Source organism: Vicia villosa, unplaced genomic scaffold (genome assembly GCF_029867415.1).
Source record: "Vicia villosa cultivar HV-30 ecotype Madison, WI unplaced genomic scaffold, Vvil1.0 ctg.001182F_1_1, whole genome shotgun sequence".
Classification (NCBI taxonomy): domain Eukaryota; kingdom Viridiplantae; phylum Streptophyta; class Magnoliopsida; order Fabales; family Fabaceae; genus Vicia; species Vicia villosa.
In genome coordinates, this window is record NW_026705523.1 from 203,720 (window position 1) to 213,372 (window position 9,653).

At 36.7% G+C, this 9,653-nt stretch overlaps 1 non-coding gene across 1 annotated transcript; it reads left to right on the top strand.

Moving 5' to 3' along the window:
• The first annotated feature begins 2,950 nt into the window (after nucleotides 1-2,950).
• On the top strand, nucleotides 2,951-3,057 carry LOC131633864 (small nucleolar RNA R71). Its single transcript, XR_009293423.1, has one exon. It is a non-coding gene; the product is annotated as a small nucleolar RNA R71 (small nucleolar RNA).
• The last annotated feature ends 6,596 nt before the right edge of the window (nucleotides 3,058-9,653 follow it).

The following is a 9,653-nucleotide window of genomic DNA, read 5'->3' on the forward strand; positions in this document are numbered from 1 at the left end:
TTTATCGGTAAAGATGAATTCGGAGTCTTTCATTAGCAGTTCAGTTAAGGGTTTTGTAATTTTAGAGAAATCCTTAATGAAACGTCGGTAAAAACCAGCGTGTCCTAGAAAACTTCTTATTTCTCTAACGGTTTTGGGAGGTTGAAGGTTTTCGATAATTTCAATTTTGGCTTTATCTACTTCGATCCCTCTATCGGATACGATGTGTCCAAGTACAATTCCTTGTCGAACCATGAAATGGCATTTTTCCCAGTTAAGGACTAGGTTTACGCTTACGCATCGTTTAAGTACCAGTTCAAGGTTCTCCAAACATGTTTCAAAACTTCCTCCACAGACAGAGAAATCGTCCATAAAGACCTCCATTATTCCATCTAGGAAGTCGGCAAATATTGCCATCATGCATCTTTGGAAGGTCGCAGGTGCATTGCAAAGCCCAAAAGGCATTCGTCTATACGCGAATGTACCATAGGGACAGGTAAACATGGTCTTCTCTTGGTCGTCAGGGTGGATAGGAATTTGGAAAAATCCAGAGTATCCATCCAGATAACAGAAATGCGAGTGTTTGGCTAGGCGTTCGAGCATCTGATCTATGAAAGGTAAAGGGAAATGGTCTTTTCGGGTAGCTTTGTTTAACTTCCTATAGTCAATGCACATTCTCCATCCAGTTTGGGTACGTTGTGCTACAGATTCGCCTTTAGCGTTAGTGATTACAGTAACTCCTCCTTTCTTTGGTACGACGTGAACAGGGCTAACCCATTTACTATCGGATATAGGATATATTATTCCGGCTTCTAGTAGTTTATGGATTTCCTTTTTAACCACATCGCTCATAATAGGATTTATCCGCCTTTGATGTTCTCTAGATGTTTTACAGTCGTCTTCGAGCATAATGCGGTGCATACAGAGGGAAGGACTTATTCCTTTCAAATCTGATATGTTATATCCTAAAGCGGTTGGGTATTTTCTTAGGACAGTAAGTAATTTTACAGTTTCGGTTTGTCCTAAGTTGGCATTCACTATAACGGGTCGGTTTTGTTCTTCGTCTAGGAATTCGTATCTAAGATCAGTAGGTAGTGTTTTTAGTTCTATAGCAGGTTTCTTAGGTCCAGGTATAGGATCAGGAGTAAGTGCCAAGCATTCACTCAAGTGGTTATCTTGATATTCCCCACGCCAGTTGTCATCTTCAAGGATTGGCGGTATAGGAATTTTTAGGATCTCGGTTTCCTTATTTGGCTCGGATTGTATTTCATTAACACACTCGTCGATTATGTCAGCAGAACAGCATGTGTCAATTATAGAAGGTGCTTTTAGGAATTGGGAAAGGATAAATTCTATTTTCTCTTCTCCTACTTCGAAAGTAAGCTTTCCTCGCTTTACGTCTATAATTGCACCAGCGGTTGCTAAAAATGGTCTTCCTAATATGATCGGAATGTTAGAATCTTCTTGGATATCCATAATGATGAAATCAGTTGGGATGTAGAATTGACCTACACGAACAGGGATATTCTCTAACATTCCTACAGGGTATTTTACTGAACGGTCAGCTAGTTGAAGAGACATTCTCGTTGCTTTAAGCTCACCTAGATTTAGTTTCTTACAGGTTGAAAGAGGCATCAAACTAACACTAGCTCCTAAATCGCACAAGGCCTTCTCTATAATGGTTTTACCTATTACGCAGGGTATAGAGAAACTACCAGCGTCTTTCAGTTTTGGAGGCATGTTATTTTGGATGATAGCGCTACATTCAGCGGTAAGCGTCACGGTTTCGTTATCCTCGAGTTTCTTTTTGTTTGATAAGATTTCTTTCAGAAATTTAGCGTACGAAGGCATTTCAGTTATGGCTTCTGTGAATGGTATGGTTATGTTTAATTGTTTCAGAAGTTCTACAAATCTTTTAAATTGCGCTTCGGTTTTTGATTTAGCTAATCTCTGAGGATAAGGAATTGGCGGCTTATAAGGTGGTGGTGGAACATAAGGTTTTTCCTTTTCAGATTCCACTTCGTTATTGGTCTCTTTAGTCTTAGCAGTTTGGTCATCATTTGATGTCTTTTGGGTTTCCTTTGGCTCTTGTTGTGACATGGGTACGTTTTGAGTTCTAGGATCAATGGGTCCATCGTAATTCGTTCCACTTCGTAGTGTTATTGCGTTCGCATGTCCTTTAGGATTAGGTTGTGGTTGAGCAGGAAACGTGCCAGCAGGGGCAGCGGTAGGTGCTTGTTGTTGAGCTACTTGTGAGATTTGAGTTTCTAGCATTTTGTTATGCGTAGCTAAAGCATCTACTTTGTTCGATAGTTGTTTTAGTTGCTCGCTATTGTGAATGTTTTTATTCAGGAAGTCTTTGTTGGTTTGTTGTTGGGAAGCTATAAAGTTTTCCATCATGATTTCTAGATTCGACTTCCTAGGGGTGTTTTGAGCAGCTACAGGCGCTTTTTGGTAGCAAGGTGGTACAGCAGGTGCTTGTCCAGGTGCGTACAACGCATTGTTGTTTTTAGAGGAAAAGTTCGGATGGTTCTTCCATCCAGGGTTGTACGTGTTAGAATAAGGGTTTCCTTGAGCATAGTTTACTTGATCAGATGGGGCTCCAGTCAAGAGTTGACATTCGGCAACTACATGTCCAGTCAATCCACAGATCTCGCAGTTAGGTGTTACAGCAGCAGCGGTGGCTGAAGGAGTGATGGTTAAGTTCTCGATCTTTTGAGTTAAAGCGTCTACTTTCGCATTAACGCGGTCTATACCACTTATTTCGTATATTCCTCCTTTGGTTTGGGCTTTCTCTAGAGCGGCTCGTTCTCCACCCCATTGGTAATGGTTTTGTGCCATGTTCTCTATGAGGTTATATGCTTCATCATGAGGCTTGTCCATTAATGCTCCGCCAGCAGCGGCATCTATAGTCATTTTAGTGTTATATAAGAGACCACCATAGAAAGTATGGATGATCAGCCATGGTTCGAGTCCATGATGAGGGCATAGTCTAAGCATGTCCTTATAACGTTCCCAAGCTTCGAAGAGTGATTCGTTATCTTTCTGGGTAAATCCGTTGATTTGACCTCTGAGCATAGCAGTTTTGCTAGGCGGGAAGTATCTCGCTAAGAATACTCTCTTCAATTCGTCCCATGTGGTTATGGAATTTGAAGGCAGGGATTGAAGCCACGCTCTAGCTCTATCTCTCAAGGAGAAAGGAAAGAGACGTAATCGAATAGCTTCGGAACTAACGTTGTTAGCTTTGACGGTGTCGGCGTATTGCACGAACACAGATAAATGGAGGTTAGGGTCGTCTACAGGGCTTCCAGAGAATTGACTCTGTTGAACAGCTTGGACCAGTGAAGGCTTCAGTTCGAAATTGTTTGCCTCAATCGCAGGTGGTGCGATACTTGAGTGCGGTTCAGCGCGCGAAGGAGCGGCATAGTCTCTAAGAGGACGAAGAGCAGCCATCTCTAACTTTGGGGTGATTTGATTAATTTGATCAGTAAAATTCAATTCCTGATTAATCGGAATTGGGTCTACTTCGGGAAGATTGCGAGCTCGACGTTTGACGTTAATGAAACGTTCGATCTCGTTAATTCGTTGTATTAAATCTCCTCCTTGTGAACGAGTATTTGGCATACAATCGTTCAGAAAGAAAGGGAAGAATTGTCCTAGTCTCTACGGTGTAACAGTGAGTTACGATATCGACTTAAATAGTCCCCGGCAACGGTGCCAAAAACTTGATCGCGACTTTACGTGTCTATAAATCTGATGACTGCAAGTTCACATTCGTGTCGTGTAGTTTCAAAAGATATCGAATCCACAGGGACTATGAATCGATCTACCGTTATCTAAGGTTACTATGTAAAGCTAGGGCTACTAAAATTTTGATTGTTCCTAAGGGAGAGTGATTGTGAGAAATAAAGAATATAATAAAAGACAGGTATCAGTATGTATTTCGTTTAACTTAAGGTAATCCGAAGGTCCATTGGCTTTTGCATAATTAAATTAAAAATCTTTACTAATTCAATTGATTAAAAATCCTCGTCTCAAACTTTCGCTCTGTTGATTCAGATTACTATCCTAATCCTAATGTACGCTTTCGCCATCCCATTATATTTTAGAAGAGCTTTTTGGAAACAACGTAATTAATAAAATGCCTATTTTATGAAGTTGTTATCTATTTAAATCTGCTAATCTCAAACTTTCGCTCTGTTGACTCGGAACATGCTAATATCCCTAACGTACGCTTTCGCCATCCCGCTCAGGTGTAAAAACAATTTTTGAAAATAAATAAGTCCCAATTAGTTTTAATACGCTTTCGCCATCCTTAAAACTAATGTCCTATGTCTACTATCTGGTTAACGATCTCAAACTTTCGCTCTATTGATTTTAACCTTTGACCGTCTTAACCCCTCAAACTTTCGCTCTATTGGTTTTAAGACTTATAATTAAATTAAACATATAAACCAAAAATAAGTGATATTTAATAAAACATAATTAAGCCAATTTATTTCGGATCCCACGGTTAACTTACTCTACATACCGACACCTTAGTAATTTAGCCAGACATATTAATACGGTTAAACATGCATAAATAGATTCGGTTTATAATAACAGGCATGTTAATAGGCATACAATATATCATGCAAATAAATATATAAATAAGGCGGTAAATATTAAACCTGAATTAAATAAATGGCAAATAAATCTTCAAGTATCGAACCTCCACCACAGGTTGGCTGGATCGTTCTTCAGAATTTAAACGGACGGAAAATAAAACAAGGAAATAAAAGCGATAAATCTAACATAAGCCTAGATTTATAAAAAGTTCACAACAATTTCCGGTGTAGAAATCGTTGTGAGAAAATAAGTGTTTGAATGAAAGCAGAATGAAAATACGGTTCGCGGTACATTTTCGGCAGCACTTCGTTAGCAGAAAATCGGACCGTTTGGACTGAAGTGACTGCTTCTATTTATAGGGGATGCTTTGCAGTTGCTTTGCGTGAAAAGAGGAGCTTCCAACAGACTGGCTTGGAGACGTGCGTCTCCGATTCTTCAGGGAGACTGGGTGCGTGACTTGAGACGTGCGTCTCAAGTGGAGAATCTTTAGGGAAGTGGAGACGTGCGTCTCCCTTTTGCTGATGTGGCATAGGGACGTTGGAGACGTGCGTCTCCGTCCGCTTGTGTGGATTGGGCTGCTTTCCTTCGTGGGCTGGATTGCTTCATTGGGTCTTTGGGTCTCTTTCAGCACACTTGGGCCTTAATTGCACTCCCTTTTTACTTCAGCACCCAATTTACGTCTTTTAGGCATAGATAAGGGTCGTTTTGGCTCCATTTCTTCTCTTTTTCACAATTCGGCATAATAAGAGTGTAAAACCTGAAACAAAGCAAAAACTCGCGTAATATCATAATAAATCAATATAATAAACGGAAAATGCTATAAATATCTATGGATTTCAAGCTAAATATACGATATAAAATCGTGTTATCATTTTGTACCATCAATAAAATCAATCTTTTGCATTTCAAAATTCCAAGATTTTTGTTCTAGAAGTCTTCTGATAATCACATGATCAGCAGAGACTTAACACTGCACAAAAATCAGGTACGCTTAACTATCTCCTACACAAACAGTCCCTAACTAGGGTTTTTGTTTTTTTCAGGAGACCAAGTTTTCTGAGACCTCAAATGGATTTCATGGACCTCCATATGTCTCAAAGTACCACCATACAAATTTTCAAACTTCAATTCGCTCAGACGCACGGTCAGCAGCTCAAACAGTCAACAGACGACCAGTTTGACCGAAAAGTCAACAGACAATCAAAAATGAAATTTTTTGTCAACATCCATATTTGGTCAAAAGATTCATCATTTAATCATTTGTTGATCACAATTCATCAAGAAAAGATCAAAAATCAGCAAAACCCTAAGTTTCAAAATTAGGGTTTTCTCCTAAAAATTCAACTGAACTTTGACCGGCCATAACTCTCTCCTCGTTCATTCAAAAAATCCCAACCAAAGCTTGTTTTGAAGGAAATTCAATTATCTTTCAAATTCAATTGATCCCATGGTCGTTGGATTCATCATTTGAAAAATATGAGCGCAGACATTACAGGTCATTTTCAAAGTCAACAAAAAGTGGTTTTTTTGTCAAAGGACATAACATCAAGATAACTTCTCCAAACGAAAAAACGTTTCCCAAGTAGCTTGTAGAGGACATCTTGAGGTTTCTAAAAAGTACAAGAACTCCTTCATATGATAAAAATTGAGGGATTTATGCCTTGTTGAAGTTGGCTATATTTTGGGAAAATGCATGAAACCAACATTGATCAAAAATGTTTTTTTTCCAAAAGGGGCCAAGTTTTCATGATCCAAACATGATTCTAATAATGTTAAGGGCCTCCCACGACCAACCTAAGGCCCATAACATTTTTATTTCTTTTTTGGTTTAATTTTATTACATTTAAAGTTAAATTAAAAAAGAAATGGTGAAGGATAATGGTACATTGCTTTGATCTTAAGCTAAAGCCATCAAGAATGATTAAACTCTGCAGCAAGAGAAGTACATAGCAGGCCTAGAGCAAGAGGGTGAAGAAAATTCAAAGCCATGGCCAAAGAATTCAAACTTTTTAATATTAAAGAATTCAAAGATCATCAATGCTTCTTAGCTTAAGTTTGAAGCTCATTCATTGCTTATAAATGAACTAGGACACTTCAGTAACATAGACACACAATTGCAGAATCAAATCCATGCTTGTAACACACTTGTATCATACTTGAAATTTTGCAAGAAATTTGAAATTCGAATTTTAAGTTTCAGCTCAATTCAATCCAAATTAAATACTTAAACACGATCCCTGAACATCATTGAACCTTTCCAAATCAATTCCAAGCTTTGAAGCTCACTGAATCGAGCTCTATAGCCCACGATTTGTTCAAACATAAACCTACCAAAATATAATCATACATGCATATTTAACAAGACGTAGTTGCATATTTGTGTTTGGTTTGATGCTCTGGTCGTTTCTGGAGCTTTAATTGAGTTTTAATGGGCGTTTGAAGCATATGCCATTTTAGGGTTTCATGAACTCGAAATGGGATTTTTTGATCTAGGCAAAATTAGAGGAAACAAGAGGCATATTTGAACTCAGTGAATCATGGCAAGTAGAATGGACAGGTCGCGAAACATTTTTGCATAGGTTTACCCCTATTCGCTATTTTGCAGGGATGAAACTCACTTGTTACAGCGCTTTTTTGACAAAAACGCTGTTAAAAGTAGTGGCGAGAGGAAGAAGACGATGAAGTGTCCTCTCCTGATTGACTGAAGCGCGCGCGCGTTTTAATTTAAATATTTTGTGATCCAGTGTTTTGCAGGTGTCACACGCGCCATGTTCCCTCACGCTGGCCACCATCAGATCATGCCATCCACTCATCCAACGCACCAAAACAAATAGACCATATCATAGACTCTCTCATTAACCACACAGGATCGCAGTTTTATTTTTTTTTCTATTTTATTTAATATAACTTGCAAAATTAATTTAAAATAGTTTTAAAAATAAAAAAAATATAATAAAAATATTTTTAGGTTTATAAAATAATCTATTAATTTTTGACACAAAAATATTTTATTTTTTCTTAATAATTAAATATTTTTTTAATTAATTAGTATATATTTATATATTTGCTTTTTTTTTAATTATTTCAAGCTATCAAAAAAATCAAAAAAATATGTTCTTTTTATTAAATTAGGTTTATATATTATAGACTAATTTTGTACATATTTAGAATATTTTTCTCTTTAAGTTTAAATTATTTGTATAATTGTTTATATAATTATATGTTAATTAGCCTAATAAATTTCCAAAACAACTTCAAAAAATCCAAAAAAAATAGTTTTTATTCTAAAATTAATTAACAAGCAATATGAACATAATTTAGACTTAATTTTTAGGATTAAATTTTATTTTTACCTTTTTCTTATTTGATTAAAATTAATTATGCATTAATTCTAATTAAAATCAACCATACAAAAAAAATCAAAAAATATTTCCTTTTATCTTATTGCAATTTAAATTCATAGATAAGTGTATAGGCGGTTAAAATCATGTAAATAGCGTAGTTTACATTTCTCGCACAATCGATGTAATAGCGTAGATTTACTTTCCGCATTTTACATTCCCGCACTTTAATTTCTGTACATATAAAACTGCGTGTATGTCAAAGATAATAACTGAAACGTTAGTTCACTAACTTCAAAGATAAAAATATCTGAATCAGAACACGATGACACTTACACCTCTTAGGGTAATCCCTCTGTTACTCTTTTCAAAAATCAAATTCTATTGTTTCAAATGCAAATCCAAACTTTTGTTTACATCCGGTCAAAGGAGAATTTTCTAAAAGAAATGGGAAAGGACCTTGTAAATTTAGGGTAGATCTCCTAATTGCTTGCTCAAATCAAAACAACAAATGTCTTATATATCATTGTTTTTTTTAAAACTTTCAAAAAAGGACAATATTTTGTATATATCCAAACAAGGATCATTACGAAGTTAAAGATCTTTTTTTCAAAATATCTTTCGAAGGATAAAACACTTTGTATACATCCGCACAAGGATCATTTCAAAGTCAATTTGCAAAGGTATTTTAAAACCACATACAAGCATTTCAAGGCAAGACAAATGATTCAAACAAGTGAGCCAAGCAATTAAGAGCCCGTGGATAACCATGGATACAAAGGGGTGCTAATAACTTCCCTTTGTATAACCTACCCCCGAACCCAAAATCTCTTAAAGGTCTTTTTTTGTTTCTTTTATAAACCTTTCCTTAATTGGATAAAATAAAAGTCGGTGGCGACTCTCTGACTTTCAAAACTCAAATTAAAAGAAGAGTCAGTTCGTATCTCACACGAGATAAAAAAACCGAGGGCGACAGAACTGGCGACTCTGCTGGGGATTTCAAAAACAAAATGTTTTCAAAAAGGGGTTAACTTAGAGTTTAGATCACTTTGAAGTTTTCAATTGATTGTCTTGATTGTTCTATTTTTCAAAGGTTTGATTGGGTATTTACTTGTGTGAAAGATTCTAACTTGAATCTCAAGATACCTTAAGTATGTGACAAAAGACCAAGGAAACTGTACGGCATGTACCGATACGGTTGATCTGGTAGTCACCGTTAGTGCGCCACTTTGGTCTGTACTGATATCCCTTGAAAACGATCAAGGAGTATGTTAGGCTTCCGAAATGTCATTAAACACTAATTTGTCTTATAACCTTTAGTTGAATTTGACTTGTGGCCTATTAAGTGACTAGCTTTGAAATTGATCAAAGTTAGTTATCCTCGAGGAATATTTTGATCGGCCGTCCGAGCGCCGTATTGAGATGTTATCTCCAAGGATCATAGAACCTGAATACTATTTTAGGACAGGTTTAAACCAACTCAACTTCAGTGGGGAGGGTATCACCTATGAACCTCATGCAAGCCTTTAAACCTAAGGCTATTGTTTGATTTGTTTGTGTTTGCCACATGTTTGACATCATGACATCATAAGCATCATAAACATATCATTTTCTCACTAATCATTTCAAGGATCGAAGAGTTTAACTTCGTTCTGTTGTTACAGGTAATGGCTCCCGCTACCAGAGATTATGTCCGGATCAACATTTCAACAGTATCATCTGAAC